We start from the raw sequence: 22,872 nt of genomic DNA, 5'->3' as shown, positions 1-22,872 counted from the left end.
ATGGAGTCTCAGGCAGAAACTTTACTGTTACAGGATGTGCCTTCTCAGGAGGTAGGCCAGGCTGAGGGGGCTTCTCAGGTAACTGTTCTTCCCTCTCTTCCCAAGGTAGTTAGAGCCTCTCCTTCTGTTGCCAAAACTTTTTTGAGAGGTAGGCCTAGTTCAGCTTCAGTGGGGGCTTCTCCTAGCATTTCGGGTTCTGTACCTAAGAAACATATGCTTAAAATGGCAGAAGATTTGATTACTATGATTAGAGGTTCTATGCCCCCGCCTGATAAGAGGCCTAGGGTGGAACTGGAGTTTGATAGTTTTGAACAGTGTTCAGAGGCTTCAGAGTCTTCTGCAGAAGACTTGCAGGAGTATCCTACTTATTCTGATTCTGATGTGGATGATTCCACTCCTACAGCTTCTCCTCCTGAGGATTTCTCATTTTCAGAGACTCTGCATTCCATGAGGGAGCACTTTAAATGGGAAGGCCAGGATTACTCTGATTCCAGGAAAAGGCTTAGGGAATTCTTGTTTTTACCCCAGCATAGGCCCTTAGCTATTCCTCCTGTGTTGAATGTGGTGGAAGATGTTTTTGCAGAGGCTTCACTGAACCCTGACTCTTTGCCTCCTGCTCCGGTTAAGCCTGATAGGTATTATAGGGTGCCCGAAGCTCATAAGTATTTGTTTAAGAGTCCTAGGGCGGACCCAGAAACTATTTCTCAAGGGCCTAAAGGTGTTAAGGCCTCTGTGGTTAAAAATCCTGTTCCCACTGATAAAGAGGCAAGGGCTCTGGATAGGTGGGGAAAGAAAGTGTATACTTCTTCCACTCTAGCCATGAGAGCGTTGAATTGTCAGTTTCACATGCTAAAATATCAGAATTATCTCCTTTCACAATTAAAATCTAAGGTGGATGCTTTGGCGGAAGGTATTGAGTGTAAAGAGTTGCTGGATTTGGTTCATGTGTCTGAACAAGTGGGTAAGCATTCTTTGCAATGTGGTTTTGATGCTGTACAGGCCTCCTCGAGGGTGGCTGCTACTAGTTCTGTTCTTCGCAGGCATGCCTGGTTGAAGGATCAGAATTTAGCTGAGCATGTTAAGACAAGGATTTTGGATGCTCCTTTACAGTCTGATGTGTTGTTTGGATCGCCTGTGGAAGCAGTTTTAAAGAAAATGGAAGACAAAGCTAAGTCTATGCAAACTGTTAAAGATTTTTGCAGGTGCAGCCACCGAAGTTTAGTAGAAATTGGCCTGCTAAGGGGTGGACATATCCTGCTTATGATTCCCAGTCTAGGGGTAGGTCTAGACGTGGTAGGGGCAGGGCGCAAGGTTCTTTTAGGCCTAGAACAGGAGTTCACCTGCTCAGACTTCTGGTGAGGGCAGGGGTCAGTCCTTTCGTAAACAGACCCAATGACCTGTCTTTTCAGCTGCCAGTAGATTCTCGCCTGGCAGCTCCTTTGGGAGGAAGACTGTCTCTTTTCAAAGAAAATTGGGATTTAATTACTCAAGACAAATGGGTGTTGGATATCATTCACCACGGTTACAGATTTTATTTCCATACAATGCCCCCTTTCAAAGGCATGCCAGACGTTCCTCCTCCACAAAGAAAGGAGGCTCACAAGCAAGTTTCTCAGTTACTCCGGATGGGGCCATTCAGCCAGTCCCTGTATCAGAAAGGGGCCTAGGATTTTATTCTCGCCTGTTCCTAGTACCAAAGAAGGGGAACACGTGGAGACCAATTTTGGATTTATCTCTCCTCAACACTTTTCTGGACATTCCCAAGTTCAAGATGTTGACGTTACAACAGCTTTTACCTCTGCTGGGCAAAGATCACTGGATGGTAACTTTAGATCTCAAGGAAGCTTACCTTCATGTGCCTATAAGGCTAAGTTGCAGGAAGTATCTGCGGTTTCGAGCTGGAAATTCTCATTATCAGTTCTCTGCATTGCCCTTTGGCTTATCTACTGCACCCAGAGTATTCACAAAGGTTCTGGCTCCAGTGATAGCTTACTTCAGGCTTCAAGGAATTCAAATCTATCCTTACTTGGACGACTGCCTGATTCTGGCTCAAGAAAAGGAAGACCTTCTACAACATCTGGAATATGTTATAGCAGTGCTAAGATGCCTAGGGTATTCTGTGAACGAAATAAAGTCCAGTCTAGTACCCTCTCAAGACATGTGCTTTCTGGGTGTGAGACTGAATACAGCAGCCCAGATGGCCTTTTTAACCCCGGACAAACAAAAGAGTCTGTCACTTTACTTCCATCAACTATCTCATCAGTCCGTGCTGACTGCAAGGACAGTCCTTCAAGCATTAGGGTTCATGGCATCTTGTATTCTGGTGCTTCCCAATGCCAAACTGCATATGAGGAAGCTACAATGGTATCTCAAAATGTATGGACACAGCACTGCCAGGATTTGGACACTGTCATTCAAATAATACCTTGCCTTCAAAAAGAATTTTGTGGTGGGCTCAGGAATGTCACCTAAACAAGGGACTCTCTGTGACCTGGCCAGAGGCGAGTCAGATTTTAACGACAGATGCCTCGGACATTGCTTGGGGAGCTCATCTAAATGGAAAGTGGATACAAGACAAGTGGCCTGCCAGACTACAGCATCTACATATCAACATGAAGGAGATGTTAGCAGTCCAGTTTGCATTAATGGCTTTCAAGGAGTTACTTCTTCCAGGGCAGGTGTTGATTCTAACAGACAACACAACTGTCATGTGGTACATCAACAAACAAGGGGGAACACATTCTTATCCTCTATGCAGGCAAGCAATGATTTTATGGGAGACTGCGCTAAGCTTGCAACTAACTCTTCAGGCAAGGTTTCTGCCAGGAGCACAGAACTCCTTAGCAGATGTGTTAAGCAGACAAATCATGGATCCCCACGAGTGGAAACTGGATCTTCATGTATTTCAAAATTGACAGTGTCATGGGGGACTCCAGACATAGATCTGTTCGCTTCTCCACTAAACCACCAGCTGCCACAGTATTGCACAAAGGGGTTTCATCACACAGCTTGGAAAGTGGATGCTCTGTCTTTCAGTTGGAAAAACCTTCATGTGTATGCCTTTCCTCCTCTGCCTCTTCTTCCAAAGGTACTATTAAAGGTCAGACAAGACAGGCCAAGGATGATTTTGATAGCTCCAGATTGGCCTCGCAACACTGGTACCCACTACTACGGAGTCTGGTAAGGAAGCCTCCATGGCCTTTACCTCTGATTCCTCATCTGTTATCTCAGAAGGATGGTCATCTGCTCAATGTCAAGCTTCACTCTCTTCATCTAACAGCCTGGCATATTCTGTGTTGAAACACAGCAGGTCTCAACTTCCTCAACAAGTTTTAAATGTGATTATGGAAGCTAGAAGACCTAGTACAAGGAAAGTGTACGCAGAAAAATGGAAGAGATTTTTATTTTGGAGTACAGCAAAGAATTTGCAGGTTTCTGAGCCTAATTTGAGTGTGGCTCTTCAATATCTTACTGAGTTATTGGACAAAGGTTTGTCCTTCTCTTCCATTAAGATTCATGCTGCAGCAATTTCAGCTCACTATGATTGTGACCCACCATTGTTTTCGCACCCTTTGTTCAAGCAGTTTCTTAGAGGGGCAAAGAATATAAGACCCCACGTAGAGCTCCTACTCCTGCTTGGGATCTCAATTTTGTGTTGGAAAACTTACTCTACAACCTTTTGAGCCTGCGGCTACTGCTGAATTGAAATACTTGTCATGGAAGACTGCTTTTCTGTTGGCTATTACTTCTGCAAGAAGGGTGTCTGAGTTGCAGGCCCTTATGGCAGTAGAGCCATTTTGATTTTCCATAAGGATAGGGTATCATTACGCACTAATCCTTCCTTTATGCCTAAGGTGGTTTCTAGTGTGGCTTTAAACCAAACTATTCATTTGCCTACTTTTTATGCAGACCCCAAAATAAAGGGGAACAGATTTTGCACACTTTAGATGTACACAGGCAATTGCGTTATTATTTAAGCAGGACTAAGGATTTCAGGCAGTCTCAGCAGTTGTTTGTTTCTTTTGCTTTGAGTTCACAGGGCAAGCCTGTGTCAAAACAAACTATTTCTAGGTGGATTGGCTTTGCATTGCATTTTGTTATTCCCATCATGGCAAGGAGATTCCAGCTGGGATTAGGCCTCATTCCACTAGGGCTACTGCCACTTCAACAGCTTTTCTAAGGGGTGGCAACTAAGGATATTTTGGAAGCAGCTACTTGGAGTTCAGTGCATACTTTCTCTAAGCATTATCACCTTCCTATCTACTCTAAGTCTAGGGCTGGTTTTGCCACAGCTGTTTTGCAAGGCATGTTGTCAGCTCCTGCTTCTTTATGATTTGCCAGCCTCCCTTACCTCTGCTTTGGGATTCTACCCAATAGTAAGGACTGCAGCAATGGGGAACGAAGAACATAGTACAGTTTTGTACCTACCATAAATGTAGATGTTCGAGGATCCCCATTGCTGCAGTCCAATTTACCCTCCCTCCTTCCCCTCTGTGTTTAGGGGTGGTTGTGTAGGTGAGGTTACATGCTTATATTTTTGTATATATTCTTGTATATATTGTACATATTTTTGGTGCAGGTATTTTGGGCCTTGTCTTTTTAGGGTCTTCTGACATCTGGGGCAAGAAAAGACTGAGGATATGACGTCGGTCATGCGCATTAGTACCCTGACGTACTGACGTCAGTCTAATGCGCCCTGACTGACGTCAGCCTTATACTCTGGTATTCGGGCCGACTGGACGCGGACTATACCCAATAGTAAGGACTGCAGCAATGGGGATCCTCGAACATCTACATTTATGGTAGGTACAAAACTGTACTTTTCTGTGTCGAAACCCGGGATTGAACCAGGGACCTTTAGATCTGCAGTCTAACGCTCTCCCAACTGAGTTATTTCGGCAAAATAAAGAGCCCTTGCAGGTCTTGAACCCAGGACACTGCACACCATAGCCAAAGCACTTTACCAGTAAGTCACCTCAGATGTATGGTGAGTGAGGTGAGGCCAAGATGTTTGGCCTGCAAGCTAGAGACTGCCTTCTGTACCAGGAATTGATATCAGAGTATAGGCCAAGAGAAAGGGGTAGGGAAATGTTAGTCAGAGACCTGCTTTGATAGAGTTTTTCGTTAAATCTAGAACAGAAGCAACTGTTAAAAAGGGATAATTACTAGAGCATATAAAATTTTGCATAACTGTAAGAATCAATCAGAGGAGGTTAGAAAAGATTGGGAAGAGAAATTTGCAAGAGATCAATGGGAGAACTTGTGTGAGGCTCGGAAGTACACAGCAGAGTCCAGAAGGTTTAGGATCTTGGTTTGGAAGTGTTTGGATAAGTATTTTTATGCCCCAAGTAGATTTCAAAGATTTTTTTTCCTTGGGTAGATAGCGTGGGTCGGAGGTGTGATGGGATCTCTGATTATGTAGCCCAAGCAGGTATGACCCTGACCTTGAGCAGTATCCTACCTTCACCAAGAATGATGCCACAATACAGAGATAAGATGATCAGCTTTAACAATTGGCTTAAACTCTGGTGTCATTCAAAGGGGATCCAATGTCTGTCTGCCTGGGATGACATGCTGGACAAGCCACGCTGCTTCGCAAGGGACGGCTTGCACTTGTCACCCCTGGGATTCCGGATTTTGGCAAAGGCTCTTGCCACCCCCATAGTGCCTTTTTTAGGCAAGGCTCAAATTCTAAACCTACCACCCTAGAACAAAACAAAGAAAAAAAACTAAGGGTAATGCTGCTCAATGCCAGAAGTCTCAACCTCAAGATGCACACACTCGAGGCCCTTCTCAGTATGGAGAACATCGATGTCTGTGCTGTGACAGAAACCTGGTTCAAGGCTCCTGAGAGCACCCCAGCACTATCAGGTTTTACCTCATATCATGCGTTCCGCCCCAAACCCGGACAATACCAAGAAAGGAGGAGGGGTATCCATATTCATCAAGGACACCCACACCTCAAGATTGGTGGCATCGCACGATGCCTCGGAAACCATCCAGGTGCAATTAACCATAGGCAAGACTGCTCTGCAATTTGTAGCATGTTACAGGCCACCCTCGCAAACTCAGGAACCTCATATGGCTTCCTGAAAACACTGGAGGGGATAAATGTATCTCCGAACACCATCATACTAGGTGACTTCAACTACCCTAATATAGACTGGGAACACTACTCAAGCCCAAACAATCTAGCCCAAAAGTTCCTGGAATTCATAAACTCAAATGCCATGGAACAACTAGTCACCATCCCCACAAGAGGAGAAAACATACTTGATCTCATCATCACGAACATGGGAGCACAATGTTCAACGCCGGAAGTATACCCCTCACTGGTGAGATCTCATCACAAACTAAACTCGCTGGAGGTCCTCATCCCGCCCCACCGAAATGAAAAAGACCACAGTAAAGAACTTCGAAAGCCGACTTCACACTTCTAAAGACTAGTGTGGTCTCCTTTAAGGCCCCTGAGCCGGCGGTTAACATTACTCAAACCGCTGAATCACTTACAAATGCCTTCTACCAGCACCTGCAGGGCTGCATGGATCAGGCAATCCCAAGCAAAACAAAGACTCTTTGTACCAAAGGCAATCGTCCAGTCTGGTGGACCCCAGCCATAAACAAACTCTACAACAAAAGGAGAAAGCTACTACAAGATAGAGCAAAATCCTTAAAAGGTAAGACACCGCTGATCACTATAAGTAAAAAGCTAAGAGCTCTCATAAAATCATCCAAAGCTAATTTTGAGAAAAATAGCTAAGGACTCTAAAGACAACCATAAGGCATTCTTTAGCTATGTCAGAAACCTAGGAGGAAACTCCCAGATATGCTCAGAATTAGTTCAAAATGATGTGAAGATTACTGATCCTACAGACATTGCCAACATACTGGCTGACAGGTTCAGTGCAAACTTCTCCCCTAAAGGAGAGATATCTATACCAAATGATTGTAGCCCCCAAACATCTCTAACGCCCAGGTGAGAACTGCTCTCTCCAAGGCAAGAACACAGCATCCATGGGACCTGATGGTGTCCCCGGCGTGCTCCATGAACTCAACGAGGAATTAAACCCACAGTTAGGACAGCTGTTTAATCTTAGTCTCACCTCCGGATACGCATCCAGGAGTGGCGCAGCGACTGTGATCCCACTCCACAAAGGCGGTGCCTCCACCGACCCTGGAAATTACCGTCCCATTAGCTTGACAAGCCTTATCTGCAAAGCCATGGAGAGGATCATAATGGATCTCATAAATAAAGACATAGGGAACTTGCAGACTTTGGATCCAACCCAGTTTGGCTTTGTCAAAGGCAGATCATGCCTTTTAAACTTGGTTGACTTTTTCGAAACAGTCACCAAGGCCATTGACGAGGGAAAGGCAGTCCATACAGCCTACCTAGACCTGGCGAAGGCTTTTGATACAATACCTCACTCGGGTATCATTGAAAAACTCATCAACTTAAATGTAAACCCATACATTACAAGATTGGTTGCAAACTGGCCGAGTGACAGAACCCACAGGGTCAGAGTTGCTGGCGCCATGTCAGACTCAAAGCCTGTCACAAGTGGTGTCCCACAGGGCTCAGTCCTGGGCCCACTCTTGTTTGGCATCTACTTTTCTGAAGTACAAGCAAACACAGGAGGGTTATGGCTGACAAAGTTTGCAGATGACTGCAAACTGGGCGCCGTAGTTGAAAACACATCCAACACAGATATCCTTCAGAAGGGTCTCACAGAAACGGATAACTGGTGCCAGAGCCATGGCCTAACGTTAAATGCCAAGAAATGCATAGTCATACCCTTCAGGAAAAATAAGGTTACCCCTAGCTACCATATAGGTGGCAATCCCCTGAACACAGAAGAAGTTATTAGGGACCTGGGAACCCAGGTTGACAGTAGCCTTTCATTCGACACTCATATTGCTAAAGTAGTTAGGAAGACCTTCTACATTGCCCACCTTATCATGAAGGGATTCACATCTAGATCAAGGGAAGTCATAGTCTCCCTATACTCATCACTCATCAGACCAATGATCGAGTACAATGCCCCATTCGGAATGTATCTGACCCGACACTTGCAGCAGCTGGAGAGGCCACAAAAGTTCCTCACCAAAAGGATAAAGGGTCTCAAAAATCTGTCTTATGCTGCCCGACTGAAAGAACTCCAGATGTTAAGTTGTCTATCTCACCTTCATTCTTGCTGGATGGGTTCGGAGCCGACCTCGGCTCCGACTCGGCCACTCTAAAAGCTCGAGAGTTGGTTCCACCGGCTCGAGGCTCCCCTTATATCCCACAATGCTAGGCGAGAGTTACCTCAGATCTCGTTTGCCGCTACAGCGATCGAGGTGTTGGTTTTCTACCGGCTTGTTGGTAAGTGTATTTTTCAGTGAAGATAGATACTTAAACCCCTATATTTTTAAGTTTAATTACTTTTCCCTTAGTTTAGTGGATTTCTACCCCTGTTTTTCAGAAAATCCCGTTTTCTTTCCCACAAGAACTTAAAAGTTCTCCCTCGGGCCTTCTGGCCTTTCCCCATTCCCTAGTGGTGTGTGTGTGTTACTCTTAATTAAAACTTTTAGCTATAGTTTTATTTTTTGAGTTTTAAAATAAGATAGTGTAATCAGTGTGTCTGACTGACTGTGTGTGGTTACACTTTATTGTTCTAGGATGTCTAAAGACACAAAGGTCTCAGGCTTCAAGAAGTGTGATGCGTGCTGTCAGAAAATGTCTCTGACAGACGGTCACACTACTTGTGTCTACTGCCTGGGGCCTTTACACCTGCAGGACTCCTGTGCTGTTTGCCACGGCTTCAGTCCCAGGGTCCTGCAGGAAAGAAAGAATAAGTTGATCTTAAGGGGTCTACTTAAGCCTGAGGATTCCCTTTCTGTTTCTGGGAAGCCCTCTAAGGCATCTAGGTCCTCGGCTCCAGCAACTGAGCCGAGACCTAAGGTTGTTAAACCTTCATCTGCATCGGCTCCGGCTGGAGCCGATGAGTCTACAACTTCTGTGGTTCCCTCGGCTCCGGCTGGAGCCGAGGTATTAGAAATCCCCTTGTCGGCTCCGACCAGACTTTCGGAGCCGACATCTAGGAAGAGATCTAGGTCTCCATCCCTTGGCTCCGTTCACTCGGCTCCAGCATCTCCTCTGCTGTCTGAACGGAGCCACAAATCTCACTCCTCTAGGTCATAGAGGCTGTCGGATCATGACCTTCAGAGGGTAGTGAGTCGACTTCTTAAGTCCGAGGCACTGGCCCAAATGCTTCAGAGCCCGACTCATCAGTCGATGCCTGCCCCTGTCCATCAATATGTTCCTCCTCCGACTCCGTTGAGCTCGGAGCCAGGGCGTTTCGGAACCGAGACTGGTAGCGTCGGAGCCGATACAGATGTCTTCGGCTCAGTCGTCGGCTCCGATTTCTTCTTTCGAAGAATCTCGGCGCTGGACTTCCCTCGTCGGCTCCGAGGGGGTGAGTGGCATCGGACCCTTGTCCGACCCCGCTCTTCCTCTCGGAGCTTCGGCGCTGGTAAGTTCGGCTCCGACATCGGCCTCGGAGCCATCACTGTCGGTGCCGAGGGAGGTTCTCAGCTTCTCGGAGCGGGGACCTCTGGCTCTGCCTGACAGGGGTGCGTTCGAGGTCATGCGGAGTGTGTTAGAGCCTGGCTCTACTCCACAGTCGGCTCCATCCGCCCCTCCCTCTACGGTGCCTCAGGTCAAGTCGACTCACTCCCTCATTCCGGACCGCAGAGAGCCAGCTCCTCAGGAACCCCATGTGGGGATATCATCCTCTTCCGAGGCCTCTCCTGATTTGGCAGAAGAGCCCCCTCGGAAGAGGAAGTGTAAGAGGAAACACATTGACTCACCTGAGTCCATTACATCTGACACAGATTTAGAGGATTCCGAGGGTTCCCCCCGTTCCCCTTCTGAAGATGTCTCTTTTGCAGACATTCTCGAAATCCTCAAACAGAGGGGAAATTGGCCAGCCCTCAACCCTTCGGAGGATGCATCTGTGTACCTTGAGGCGTTTGGCTCTCGTCCTTCCACCTCCTGGGTGTCTCCCCCCTTTGACCCCCTCATGCAGGTGGTAGCTAAAAAGGCATGGACGGCTCCTGATTCAGTGGACCCCACTCCCAGGAGACCCTCAAAATTCATAACGGCACCAGCAGACAAACAGTTCTTGACAAAAGGAGTTTCTGTGGATGCTATGGTGGTAGCTGCTGCCACTAAGAAGGAACTAGCTGATCCTTCAGTACCTGTCCATCCACCTAAGGAATCTAGGTCCATGGACAGGTACGGGAAGCGGATGTTCTCGTCAGCGACATTTACTATGCGTTCGCTGAACTACCTGTGCCATTTCACTCGTCTTCAAAGGGACTTGATTAAAGAAGCGAGTGACATGTTGAAGGACCCTACAGCTGCGGGTTTTCAAGATAAAATGAACACTCAGCTGGCTACCCTTAACTCCATAGCCAACTCCTCCATGCGCCTCCTTTCTTATGCGGCTGATGGAGCGAGTAGGGCCGCAGGGACAGGTGTGGCCTTACGAGGCATGCCTGGATGCGGCTATGCAATTTATGGACCCTTCAAGACGTCTTTCACTAACTCCCCGTTTGATGGATCATCTCTCTTTGGTCCTCAAGTGAAAGAAACCTTGACTAGATGCGAGACTGATGGCAAGACTCTTTCTGCCGTCGGAGTCCGTTTTTCTACTCCTTCTAGGCCTTACCCCAAAGGCCAGAAGGGTGGGAAAATGTGGTTCCGTAAACAATCTCAAGGGACTTCGCCTGACGCACAAAGTCGTTACCCCGCCAGAGGCAGTGGCGGGAATAACAATGGTAGACGTCGCCCTCGAGGCAGGGGGGCTCGAGAACCAGGGCAATCGAGAAGCCTTCTCTGATAAGCCCTTTCAGCATCCCTGAGGTGTTGCCCGACTGCCCACCTTCGGAGGCAGTCGGGGGAAGATTGTCACTGTACCCAAAAGCCTGGCTATCCCTGACTCAAGACAAATGGGTACAGTCCGTCATTTCCGAAGGCTATTCTATCCCCTTTCTTCGCATACCGAACCAATCAAAAAAATCCCTTCCAGATGTTCCACCGCTCAAAGGGATCTAGCGGTTTTGGAAATTTCAAAACTGCTTGCAAAAGAGCAATTCAGCCAGTTCCAGCAGACCAGCAAGGATCCGAATCTACTCAAGGTTCTTTTAGTTCCAAAGAAAACAGGGACTGGAGACCAATTTTGGATCTCAGTATCTTGAACAGATCAGTCAAGAAAACAAGATTTCGGATGGTCACGCTGCAGTCCATCCTTCCCTATTGGGAAAAGGAAACTGGATGTGCTCTATAGACCTTCAGGATGCACTATCACATAAAATGAACAGACGCTCCAGAAGATTCCTCCGCTTCAGGCTGGGAACCAGTCATTTTCAGTTCAGGGCCCTGCCCTTTGGTCTCACCACTGCCCCCGGTGTTTACCAAATGCATGGCAGTGGTAGCTTCTCACCTGAGACGACAAGGATTCCAGGTGTTTCCATATTTGGACGACTGGCTCCTCACAGCTCCCACCAAGCATCTCCTTCTGATGGCCAGGGATTACACTTTTCGCATTTGTCAAAAATTAGGCATTTCAATAAATTGCGAAAAGTCTGTTTTGTCGCCTTGTCGCACTATTACCTTCATAGGCTAAATCTAGACACAGTAGACATGTCTGTGAGACTAACAGATCAGAGAATAACAGACATACACAAACTGGTCTCACTCCTTTTCAACAACAACAGAATCAAAGCCAGGTTAGTTCTGAAAGTGTTGGGAATTATGGCGGCCATACCTCTGCTTCCATTAGCCAGATTCCACATGGATCCTTCAATGGATGCTCTTTACACAATGGTCATACCAGCAACTTCCAATGTCCCACACCATTATGATCACGCAGGCGTGCAGAAATCATCTCATGTGGTGGATGTCTTCCCTCAGCTCTTGTTGGGAAGACCCTTTGTTCCACCCTCCGGTTGCTACTCTGACAACGGATGCCTCCCTGATCGGGTGGGGGCATTATCAGGGCAGGACGGTCCAGGGCACATGGCAACCAAACGAATGCCACTTGCACATAAATGTTCTGGAGATGAGAGCAGTGCTTTTAGCATTGCAAGCCCTTCAAGACTGTCTTCCCTTGGGAACGATTGCAATCCAGACAGACAATATGTCTGTAGTGTGGTACATCAACAAACAAGGCGGAACCAGGTCCTACCCCCTGTGTCGAGAAGCACTCAGATTGTGGCAATGGGCGATTTCTTCTCAGCGGTTTCTGATAGCAACGCACATCCCCGGGAAGTCCAATCAAATCGCGGACAGATTGAGCAGAGCTATCCTCATGCCTCACGAGTGGTCTCTGAAAGACTCTGTTGTGAGAGAGATTTTTCTCAAGTGGGGTCAGCCTTGCTGCGATCTTTTTGCTACTCCCCAAAACAGCAAGTGCAGAGATTATTTCACTCTATTCCCTTTACCAGGCCAACCCAGCAGAGACGCTCTAGTCCAGGTTTGGCCCCGGGGACTTCTGTATGCATTTCCTCCCTTCCCACTAATCTCTCAAGTGATACAGAAAGCTATCGCTCAGAAGGCCTCGTTGATCCTCATTGCTCCTTACTGGCCTCGACAGGTGTGGTTCCCCTTTCTACATCAATTTCTACTGGAGCGACCTTGGCATCTGGACCTAGTTCCAGATCTTTTGATCCATCAATCGGGTCAGTTACATCGCTCCCTCCCCTCTCTGAACCTCACTGCTTGGTTCCTCCAGTTCCAACCTTAGCCAGGCTTCCTCAATTATCTCACTCTGTTCGAGATATTTTGATAGCTTCCCATAAATCTTCCACTCGGAAGATTTATTTGAGTAAGTGGAAACGCTTCCCATATTGGGCTCAAGGAAGGGACATAGATCCTTTCACTGCTTCCATCCAAATAGTTCTTGATTTTCTAGCTGAACTCTTCCATGCAGGTTCATCTCCCTCTACTCTTAAAGTTCAATTGGCAGCTATCTCTAACTTTCATGTGGGTATTTCTGAGTCTGCCTTAATGTCCCACAAGCTTTGCAAAGCCTTTTTGAAAGGAGTTTTTCTTCTCAGACCTCCTATAAGAAATCCCCCTTCTCCTTGGGACCTAAATTTAGTTCTTACTACTTTGATTCTTCCCCCTTTCGAACCTGCAGCCTCCTGTTCATTAAAATTGCTATCATGGAAGACACTCTTTCTGGTAGCTATTACTTCAGCTAGAAGAGTCTCAGAACTTCATGCACTCAGCTGTCGACCTCCTTATCTATTGTTCCATAAGGACAGGGTATCCTTACGAACCAACCCGTCCTTTTTGCCTAAGGTAGTCTCGACACAAATCTAAATCAAAGCATTGACCTCCTGTCTTTTTCCAGAATATTCCAATAGGTCTGAACAAAAATTACACTGGCTAGATGTTCATCGTCAGTTGAGGTACTATTTGGATAGAACAAAACAATTCAGAAAATCTGACCAACTGTTTGTCTCCTATGCAGAAGGCAGAAAGGGACTTTCAGTTTCAAAGGTATCATTATCTAGATGGCTTGCATCTCTGATTTCCCTTGTTTATGAGATTAGACACCAAAAGCTGCCTAATAAACCTAAGGCCCATTCTACCAGAGCTTTGGCTACTTCCTTAGCCTTCCAAGACAGGCTGCCTATTGACACCATTTGTGCAGCGGCTACTTGGGCTACTCCTCACACTTTCATTTCTCATTATAAGTTGGATTTAGCTTCTAGGCATAGAGCTAACTTTGGTTCCACTGTTCTCAGGAGTCTGTTCCGTTAGGCCACCCGGGACAAGGTGCTAGGACGCGGTCCCGTCCAGCAAGAATGAAGTAGATAGACAACTTAACATATAGAAGTTATGTTCTTACCATAACGCTCCATGTTAGTTGTCTTCTTCTCGCTTCTTCTTGCGCCCCACCCTCCTTCCCCTGGCCTGGACAGACCTAGAGGAGTTGTGATTGTGACCTCTCTTTCTACCACCTCTTTCTTAGGCATATGCTGCTTTGCATATTTCCTGAATCAGGATGTAGGTCACCCTTCTTTCTCCCTGTTGTTAGAGGTGGACTCTGTTTAGAGTTATTCTGTTACTATTATAAGCTGGGGTTAGCTTACAAACGAGATCTGAGGTAACTCTCGCCTAGCATTGTGGGATATAAGGGGAGCCTCGAGCCGGTGGAACCAACTCTCGAGCTTTTAGAGTGGCCGAGTCGGAGCCGAGGTCGGCTCCGAACCCATCCAGCAAGAAGAAGGCGAGAAGAAGACAACTAACATGGAACGTTATGGTAAGAACATAACTTCTATTTATATTCAGTTGCTTACCGCTTGCTCAGAGGTGACCTATGCCTGACATACAAGGCCATGTCAAACCCTGATTTGATGAACATGCTTCATCTCAAAAAATCTAGATCTCTCAGAGCCACAAGGGCGGGAGACTTAAACCTCGACACGGTTATTAATAGGACGTGCTGGAGGGATAGATTCATCACCCAAAAGACTCCCTATGCTGTGGAACAAAATCCCGGTTTATGTGAGGCAGAGCACCTCGCTGGCCTTGTTCAAGAGGAATCTTGACCAATGGATGGGAGATCGCAGATACACCCCAGGGGTTACCTCAGTGTCACTGCTCGACAGAGGCACAGCAAAATAATGGGCATAGTTTCTCCAAACTAAAGGGGTGGCGTAAGCCACAAAACTATGGGCTAGGCTTATAAATGCCCTCCGGCAGATAGCCTAGTATGAACCTATGAACCTATAAGAAGGAGGTAAGTGGGGAACGTATGATGTTAAGTTGTCCATCTCGCCTTCGTTATTGCTGTTTGGGTTCGGAGCCGATCCTTGGCTCCGACTCTGCCATCTTCTATAGCTCGAGAGCTGTTTACTGGCTCGAGGCTACCCCTTATCCCAGAATGCCCAGCGTCAGCTACCCAGATCTCGTTTACCGCTTCAGCTGCGAGGTTGCTTCTTTACTGGCTAAGGCTTAGTATAGTTTTTTCTATTATATTTGTTGTTTATTCTTAAACATTTGTCAAGTTTTTTTTATTAGATATATTACTTTATCCCTTATCGCTTTCTTGTGTGTTGTAGCTTTGTTGGCCGTCGCTCCATAACTTGCAGGCCTTCTGTTTCCCCTGAACTCATTTAAATTAGAGAGTCCCCCCCCCCCCTTAGGACAGCCGTTTAAATTAGAGGCCCTCCTTTCTGTTCCTTAACTGTAAAAAAAAAAAAAAGACTGTTTGTTTCTTAGTTTTGTAGTATAGCTTTTTCATATTGTTGTTGTTGTAGGAAAATGTCTAAAGATACCAAGCTATCTGTCTTCAAAAAGTGTGACTCATGCTGTCAGAAAATGTCTCTGACAGATGGGCACACTAGTTGTGTATATTGTTTGGGCACTGTTCACTTGCAGGACTCCTGTTCTATATGTCACGCTTTTAGTCCAAGGGTCCTGCAGGAGCGCAAAAACAAATGAATCCTTCAGAGATTATTGAAGCCTCAGGATTCTCCAGCTAAAAGTACTCAGCCAGCGAAATCCCCTAAGTCTGTCAAGCCGTCGGTTCCACCTTCGGAGCAGACTCCTTTACTTGACCAACCAAGTATGTCGGTGCCGGCTGGCACCGACAAGGCAACTCCTCCGTCGGCGCCATCTGCTATTTCAGAGCCATAAGAGACTGATGTCTCCGTCCTTGGAGTCCATCCACTCGGCACCTCAGTCAACCTTGTTACAGAGTGAACGTAGCCATCATTCTTCCCACTCTTCTCGATTAGCGGCGCATGATGTGGCGAGAGTAGTAAGTAGGTTGCTTAAGTCACAGGCACTGGCAAAATTACTGTCCAGCCCACCTCAACAGGTATCTGCTCCAACCGCCTCTATTTCTGTTCCTCTTCCGACTACATTTAGCTCTGAGCTGGAGACCATGGATCCGCAGGTAGTAGAACCGTCGGCGCCGATCATCATCTTTCCACCTGTTCTGACATAGGCTCCGATTATCTTGATTGTACCTTCTATCGAGGGATCTGGGCGCCGGGGCTCTCTCGATGGCTCCAAGGGGGGGGGGGGAGTGGCATCGGACCCTTGTCCAACCCCATTCTCCCCCTCGGAGCTTTGGCACAGGTGAGCTCGGCTCCATCTGCCTCAGAGCAGTCGCCTTCGATGCGGAGGAGGACTCCTGTTTCTTCGGAGCCGGAGCTTTCTCTGCCTAGAGGTCGAGATGCCTTCGAGGTCATGTGGAGTGTGCTGTCCCCCGAAACAGCTCTACTGCCAGCTCCATTGGCTCCTCCCCCCGTGGTGTCCGTACCAACCTCTACTCCTCCTCCAGGCCCCAAGTGTAGGGAACCTATGCCCCAGGACACCCCATTGGGTGATCCCTCTTCTTCCGAAGCCTCCCCTGATCACTCAGAAGAGCCTCCTCCTCAGAAGAAGTGCAGGAGGAGGCACATAGACTCTCCTGAGTCTGTCACCTCAGATACAGACATGGATGAATTGGAAGGGTCCCCAAGGTCACCCTTTGAAGATGTTTCCTTTTCGGACATCCTTGAAATGCTTAGCCAGAGGAGGGACTGGACTTCCCTAGCCCCTACCGAGGATGAGTCTGTATACCTGGACGCATTTGGTTCTGGACCTTCCACCTCCTGGGTATCGCCTCCTTTCGATCCACTCATGTCTGTAGTGGCTCGAAAGGCTTGGTCAGCTCCAGATTCTGTGGAACCTACTCCGAGGAGACCAAACAAATTTATTACAGCCCCCCCCCCCAAGGACAAACAATTCCTCTCCAAAGGTGTGCCCATTGATGCCATGTCAGACGATGGACAGATATGGAAAGCGAATGTTTGCTTCAGCGACCTTTTCAATGATGTCCCTGAACTATCTATGCCATTTTACACGTCTTCAAAGGGATCTCCTAAAAGAGCTTGGAGATACCCTTCAAAATCCTACAACTGAGGGAGTACCAGCTGAAGTAGCTTCTCAGTTTGCGACTCTTAATTCCATACTCAGCTCCTCCATGAGGCTGATTTCCTATGCAGCCGATGGAGCGAGGAGAGCCGCAGGGACGGGTGTGGCTCTCGGGAGACATGCTTGGATGCGGCTGTGTTATTTTGCGGAACCCTTTCGAGTGCCCCTCACCAATACTCCCTTTGATGGCTCCTTTCTCTTTGGGCCTCAAGTGAAAGACACGTTGACCAGGTGTGAGCAGGAAGGCAAGACTCTCTCTCTGCCGTGGGATTCCGTTTTTCCAGACCTTATCCCAAGGGTCAGAAGAGCGGAAAGATGTGGTTCCGAAAATCCCAGGGACCCTTGCTTGACACACGTGGTGATTTTTCCCCCAGGAGCAGAGGGGGAAACAACAGTAACAGATGCCGCCCTTGTGGCAGAGGGGGATCGCAAAACCAGGGTGACGGAGAAACCTTCTCTGCCAAGCCCTTCCAGCATCCCTGAAGGGTTGCCCGACTGCTCACCTCTTCAGGCAGTCTGGGGGAAAACTTTTGCTGTACCCAAAAGCCTGGCAAAATATAACCAGAGACAGATGGGTACTATGTATTATATCCGGAGGTTACAAAATTCCTTTCCATCAATCCCCCATAGAATCAAAAAAGCCCATCCCATATGTCCCACCCAATCTAAGGGATCAAGCAGTCACAGAAGTTTCAAGACTGCTAGAAAAAAGAGCCATTCAAGAAGTCCCCGCAGACCAACTAGGATCCAGAACTTAATCAAGATTCTTTTTAGTACCAAAAAAGACAGGGGACTGGAGACCAATACTGGATCTCAGCAGACTGAACAAATCTGTACAAAAAGAAAACTTCCGGATGGTGACACTGCAGTCCATTTTCCCTTTTGTGGGACAGGACAATTGGATGTGCTCGATAGATCTTCAGGACGCCTACTACCATATCAAGATGGACAGACGCTCCAGGAGATTTCTTCGCTTCCAGGTAGGGACCAGTCATTACCAGTTCAGAGCTCTGCCCTTTGGTCTCACCTCAGCCCCCAGGGTGTTAACCAAGTGTATGGAAGTAGTCACGGCTCACCTGAGGCGTCAAGGATTCCAGGTGTTTCCCTAGCTATACGACCAGCTCCTGACTGCTACCACCAGGCATCAACTCTTAGAGGCATGGGATTATACAATCACAACATGCACTCAACTAGGCATTACAGTAAATTTTGAAAAATCTGCCTTGTTGCCCTGTCAGTGTTATCACATACATAGGAGCAGAATTAAACAAAAAAGAAATGTTTGCAAGATTACCACAGGAAAGACTTTCCACTATTCGTCAATAAGTGTTACTTCTAATGCAGAGCAAAAGGATTCAAGTCAGATATGTCCTCCAAACTCTAGGCTCCATGGCAGCTGCCATTCTTTTTGTCCCATTAGCATGTTTCCACATGAGAATCCTTCAGTGGCTTCTTTTCACGCAGTGGTCTGTCCAGGAACTACCCATGTCTCACATGATCCTGATCACAGAAATATGCAAAAGGCACCTTTCTTGGTGGATGGTCTCCCCACTAGTAATTCAGGGCAGACCTTTCATACAACCCCCCCCCCCCGGTAGCCAGAGTGACCACGGACACCTCCCTGATAGGGTGGGGGGGGTATTATCTAGGCAGGACAGTCCAACTCACTTGGCGACCTCACGAGTACCATCTACATATCAGTGTCCTAGAAATGAGAGCGGTGCTCCTAGCATTGGAAGACCTTCAGGACTCCCTTCCTTCCAGGACCATTGCAATCCAAACGGACAACATGTCAGTGGTGCGGTACATCAACAAACAGGGCGGGACCAGGTCTTACCCCTTGTGTTGAGAAGCACTCAGACTGTGACAATGGGCAATTTCCTCCCAACATTTTCTGATAGCAACGCACATCCCTGGGAAATCCAATGTCATAGCGGACAGGCTCAGCAGAACTATCCTTATGTCTCACGAGTGGTCTCTGAATCAGGAAGTTGCGGATCTTATCTTATGCAAATGGGGACAGCCTTGCTGTGACCTATTTGCCACTCCTCTCAACAGCAAATGCAGCAGCTACTTCTCCCTACTTTCTCTTTCAGGTCATATACCTAGAGATGCTCTAGTCCACGATTGGCCTCAGGGATTCCTTTAGGCTTTTCCCCGAATACCAAGACTCGTACAGAAAGCAAAATCGTTGGGTTGCAAAATGATCCTCATTGCTCCATATTGGCCTCAACAGATGTGGTTCCCGTTCCTGCACCTCCACCTTCTGGATCAACTGTGGATTCTGGACCCGGTTCCAGATCTTCTGATTAATCAATCAGGCGGGTTGCACCAATCCCTTCAAACTCTCCAGCTCACAGCTTGGTTACTCCACTGCCAACTTTAGCCAGGCTTTCCAATATCTCCCCAGCAGTCCGTGATACTATTGTTTCCTCACATAAGTCTACTGTGAAGAAAACGTATGTTAGTAAATGGAAACAGTTTTCTTACTGGGCAGAATCTAGAAATTTGGATCCTTTCTCAGCCCCAGTCCATGAAATTCTTGAATTTCTAGCACAACTCTTTCAGTCTGGTGCGGCTTCCGCTACCATGAGAGTACAACTAGCTGCCATTTCTAATTTTCATATTGGTATGTTTAATTCTAGCATAATGTCTCATAAGCTCTGCAAGGCCTTTATGAGAGGAACATCTCTTCTTAGACCCCCAGTTAGAGATCCTCATCCTTGGGATCTCAATTTAGTTTTAACTTCCTTAATTTTGTCTGCCTTTGAACCAGCAGCATCATGTTCCTTAAAATTTGTTTCTTGGAAGGCACTTTTTGTGGTTGCTATCACTTCAGCTAGACGTGTCTCAGAACTTCAAGCACTATGTGTTCGTCCTCCTTACCTGGTGTTTCACAAGGACAGAGTTTCTCTGAGGATCAGTCCATCCTTTATTCCTAAAGTCTGCTCAGAGAACAATTTAAATCAAAACATAGATCTCCCAGTTTTCTTTCCTAATCACAGCAACAAGGCAGAATACAAGCTCCACCAATTGGATGTGCACAGACCATTGTGTTTTTACCTCCATAGAACTAAGGAACTAAGAAAGTCAGACCAGTTATTTATTTCTTATGCTTTCAACAAACAAGGCCTTCCAGTTTCTATGGTGACCTTATCCAGATGGTTGTCTGATACTATTGCCTTTATTTATCATTTACGAAATAGAGCTACCAGCCAAGCCAAAAGGTCATTCCACTAGAGCATTAGCCACCTCTGTAGCCTTTCAGTCTAGGTTGCCCATAGACCCAATCTGTGCCGCTGCCACTTGGGCAAACCCTCACACTTTTATCTCTCATTACAAGGTGGATATGATTTCCCAGAGCAGAGCTTCCTTTGGTTCTACTGTTCTGAAGAGTCTGTTCCAATGAGCCACCTGGGATTTCAGGTGCTAGGGATGCTGTCCCAAACAGCAAGAACGAAGGCAAGATGGACAACATAACATAAAGAAGTTATGCACCTACCATAACGTTCCATGTTAGTTGTCTTCATCTCGCCTTCCTTCCTTGCGTCCCTCCCTCCTTCTCCCTTCCTAGAGGATTGAGAGGAGTTCCTTTTTGTTTTCACTGGCTGAGTATCTTTTATTACTTCACATGCCAGGTAATTTATGACTCTTTCCTTGTTTAGGTGTACTGGACAACCAGTTTTTAGGTAACTGGTTACTCTACTTATGTCTAGTGTGCGCTATCAGAAATGAGATCTGGGTAGCTGACGCTGGGCATTCTGGGATAAGGGGTAGCCTCGAGCCAGTAAACCGCTCTCGAGCTATAGAAGATGGCCGAGTCAGAGCCGAGGATCGGCTTTGAACCCAAACAGCAAGAAGGAAGGCGAGATGAAGACAACTAACATGGAACGTTATGGCACGTACATAACTTCTTATTTTGTTAATGTAAGGAGTTGGCGGATTTTCAGAATTCCTTAGAGTACTCTCTCAGAAATATTAGGTGAACAAATAGCTTTAACTAAGGAAATTATTCTTTTGAGCTGTGACACAGGATCTGAATTGCTTAGACATAGCAAGGCCTTAAGTTTAATTCTGTTGTCTGCCAAAAAGCAATTACTAGAAAATAGAAATCGGAATCTAAACCAAATGTATTTTTGAAGTACTGAATTTTATAAAAGACATAAGGAGCAAATTACATAGGAATAATGTTCTGGAGGAGGATCAGTACATGCAGAATAGCGTTCAGGAGGAGGAAGAGGAGGTTTAAGGGAAGGCAGCAATTCAGCAGTTTATGTAATGTTGGATTACTGATAGCTAACAAGGAATAATATGCGATGTATGATGTATGCAAATTAAAAAAAATTTAAAAATGGTTTGTAGAAGTTAAGCACTTTCATCCTTTTAATACAAGAACTTCATCAGAACTAATTGCAAAAAACATTTGAATTTATACCAACAGTGGTGAAACAAAACCAATAACTATGAAGAAACAAACCAATACATCAATAATTTAAATATATGAATATTTAAATATGAAGTTTAAAAGACCACCCATAAAACATATTTAAAGGGACCTTCTAAAACAATTTGTTCTTCAATAAATATTTAATGTCAATAACGTCATTCAAACCCGGCTTTTTGCCAGTTTTGAGTACAACTTGCCATTTTAACTCTCTTGTTTCCAAAACATGAATAAACGTATCAGTAAATATTTTATGACCTATACTATCCAGAACAAAAAGCTTAACTTTTTAAAATTATTGCACTCACAAGCATACCTGGCCAGAGCATTGTTAGTCACCTTTTTTAATAGCAACAATGATGTTCATAAATCCTCTTTGAAAGTGGTCAGATAGTTTTACCAACATAATAACTGGCACAGTTTGAGCAGTTGGCTAAGTAAACTACACCAGTGCTCTTACAACTGTATCTTTGTTTACTGACCACGCCATACTGTGTATTCTGCAGATTACATTTACCATTTCTGAAATGGCTCCAATGTTAGACATTAACATTAGAGTCCACACACTTATTCATCAGTGCTAATGGTTAGTAAAAGTTATCAAATTAAGTATTTTTTTTTTAGCTCAGATTCTGTCTGGCGTAGTATAACTGAACATGTGTATATGTGCAGCTTGGTTATCCATGTTAAGTTAACGTTGCATACACATGAGGTATTAACTGGAAGTTGTCCACTTTTGTTAAGCATCTGTTGGGTTGTTTATTTCTGATAACTTGTTGCAGTTAAACTCTTTTTTCTAGAGGCTCCTTTAGCTGCTTAAAACTTTCATTTAAAGGCTCACTGCTGCTTTTCAGCTGTGAGATACATTTCTGCAGTTTGTTTCCTACCCTCCCTCCTTGTTGGTATAGTGTTTTTATAGCTGGTGGCTTTGCAATTGCCCACCCCTAGTGTAAATTTGATCTGGGACCCTCCTCCCAGTCTAGTGTCATTACCTCATTCTACCCAGTACTGGGAGAACATTTGAGAAGGCCAATCAGCTTAGTTCCTGCTACTCCTTTCTCTCTTTCCTTTCTCTCTTTCTACAAAATAAATAAATAAATAAATAAATTTATCTGCTTTTACTGTATTTGTGTTTCTTCCTACTTTATTTTGTTTTTGCGTCATCTTAAAAGTACTCAATTGTATTTATTACTGCTTGGTGTAACTCATTCTAAGCCTTTTAGTTTAAGCACTTGGGCTTCAGACCAGTTTTACATTAGGAAGGTTTGTGGTCTGCACTGTAGTGGCAGAACAGGTAGCTTACATCCCTTTAAGTTGGGAACTGCTGATTGAGGGCTCAGTGTCTGTTGTTCTAAAAGTGTATTAATTCTGGTTTAAGCACTTGGGCTTCAGGCCAGTTATTTTACATTAAGAGGGTTCGTGGTCTGCACTCTTGTGGGAGGAG

The 22,872-nt window shown here is 45.9% G+C and overlaps 1 protein-coding gene and 1 non-coding gene across 15 annotated transcripts in view; one reads left to right on the top strand and one right to left on the bottom strand.

Moving 5' to 3' along the window:
* MYO5A (myosin VA) overlaps positions 1 to 22,872 on the top strand; it is a 4,204,798-nt gene that overhangs the window by 385,846 nt on the left and 3,796,080 nt on the right. The gene's annotated exons all lie outside the window — the stretch shown is intronic.
* On the bottom strand, positions 4,828 to 4,900 carry TRNAC-GCA. Its single transcript has one exon. It is a non-coding gene; the product is annotated as a tRNA-Cys (tRNA).

This window comes from Protopterus annectens, chromosome 7.part1 (assembly GCF_019279795.1).
Source record: "Protopterus annectens isolate FY-2018-M chromosome 7.part1, PAN1.0, whole genome shotgun sequence".
Lineage (NCBI taxonomy): Eukaryota > Metazoa > Chordata > Ceratodontiformes > Protopteridae > Protopterus > Protopterus annectens.
Note: the sequence above shows the minus strand (reverse complement) of the source record. Positions and strands in the feature narration are given on the sequence as shown.